Genomic DNA, 1,987 nt, shown 5'->3' on the forward strand with positions numbered 1-1,987 from the left:
CTGAAAACATCCAGATGAACAGAATTCATTTTTTGGGGCTGTTTATAATAGATGTAATTTATCCACTCCGGGTTTTTTATTGTTGGTATTACATGTCCAAAGAATAGAAGCCATGATGTGATCCTGCAACAATTTAATTGCATACTTTAAATTTATCAGGGATCTCTGGGGTGTCTTTGTTTGAAATCATTAACAATAGCAGCCCGTCTGACAGCCTGGTGGAAGTGTTTCAACAAATGTGTCCTTAGAAGTTTATTTAGATGGTGCTATTTCGAACAATTCTGACTTTACAATTAACATGAAACCACTGTACTTGTGCATACGAGTTAGAAAAGGCTTCACACACCTGCAGCACATTTTTAAAGTAATATCCTGGTCTTATTTTCTCACTTGATGCAGACGTACAGGATACGGACATTTATCTGCAATACCTACAACTTAAATCAGTTGTCCACTCACTTAATACTGAGCTTAATACTATAAATGTTATCTTTCCACAGGCAACTTCAACATCCAATTACAAAAAAAAAGAAACATGGGAATCAGACCTATCACTACTATCACTCCATCACTACTAATGCCAACATCTGGAATGAGATTTGCAGAAGCATCTATTTCAAAACAAAATCTGCCAATTTACAGCTAATGCAATATTAAATATTCCACAAAACTCAGCTTTCTAGACAAACAACTTTAAATAGGAGTCACATCAGGATTGTTCACAAAATTAGGTAAATGGTTTTATGCAGCTCTGCTTTTACAGTTAAATCGACTTAAACTACAGTATAAAAGAGCCCTTGCACTGCAGTGGTGGTCTCTTTGATTGAAGCCCAAGTCAAAAAAGCCCAGTATGCAGATGGCATTGCTGTCTTCAGTAATAGATTAAAGTTTATTGTCATGTACACTGCAAAACACAAATGGTTACTCTGAGCAATGAAATTCTTGCTTTGCGAGTTCCCAGGCAGGGGACAGAAGTAGTGGTGGTTGAAGTGAGCCTTCAGAAAACGAGGGAAACGGCTGGCTCACCAGAGGAATGGGCGCAGGCATCTGCCAGGTGGCAGGAGTGTGATCTGTGTGCCGTGGGTGGGTGCGGTCCTTAATGATGTTGTGTGCCCCTTTTCCGACCTGGGTGATGTAAATCTCCTGTAGTGGTGGGAGGGGTACTCCACAGGCAAACTGTGCTGTTGGAATTACCTCACTGTGATGGAGTTTGTCAGGACACTCTTTGCTGTGCATCTGTAAAGGCTGCTAAGAAGTTTGGAGGTTAATCGAAATTTTCTCAGCTTCCTTAGAAAGAAGAGGTTTCAAGATCGAAACCATCATGAACTGAACACACCTGCAAAGCAGGTTGCTGAATTTAGATGCGTGAGTGTCATTGAATACCTGTGCCTGTGAAAGAAGTTAGTTGCACATGATTATGTTCTTTCTAGCACATGGCTTTGGAAATAAATATAATTCCATATTTTAGTTATAAAAAGGGGGTTGTCATAGTTTACCCCTTCAACATCAACCAGGTAACCAAAAAACTCAAGACGACCTCAGAATCTGGAGCTTTTTCCTATAAGAGATCTGGAAGTGAGAAAAGGCAATAAATAGACATTTTCACATAAATCTGCAACAGTAGGGCTGATGAGAAATAGAAATCTATTTTAATATTTGATATCTGGCAAATAGGTCTTTAAATTAGTTGGTGTTGATGCTTCTTATCACCTGTCCATGGGCCTTTGGAGAAAAAGCCCATGGACGGTGTCTGCTCATTATACTGGAGTGCTTTTGAAGAAAGGTATTTTGAATATAACTTTGTAAGGTGTAGTCCCCTCACTTATGTACTCATCAGTAAAAAAGCTGTCTTTGTGCCATCTGAATTTCATGTTAATTCCAGACAGAGGAGGATTTTTTTAAAGGTTTATTTGAAGATCATCACACACTGACAGTGTTTTTTTTTTTTACATCGGAGTTTCAGTGGTAGAGCACAGAGACAACTATG

This window comes from Copadichromis virginalis, linkage group LG6 (genome assembly GCF_057382275.1).
Source record: "Copadichromis virginalis isolate Kocher_CV1m ecotype Utaka linkage group LG6, C_Virginalis_male_GT1.1, whole genome shotgun sequence".
Taxonomy (NCBI): domain Eukaryota; kingdom Metazoa; phylum Chordata; class Actinopteri; order Cichliformes; family Cichlidae; genus Copadichromis; species Copadichromis virginalis.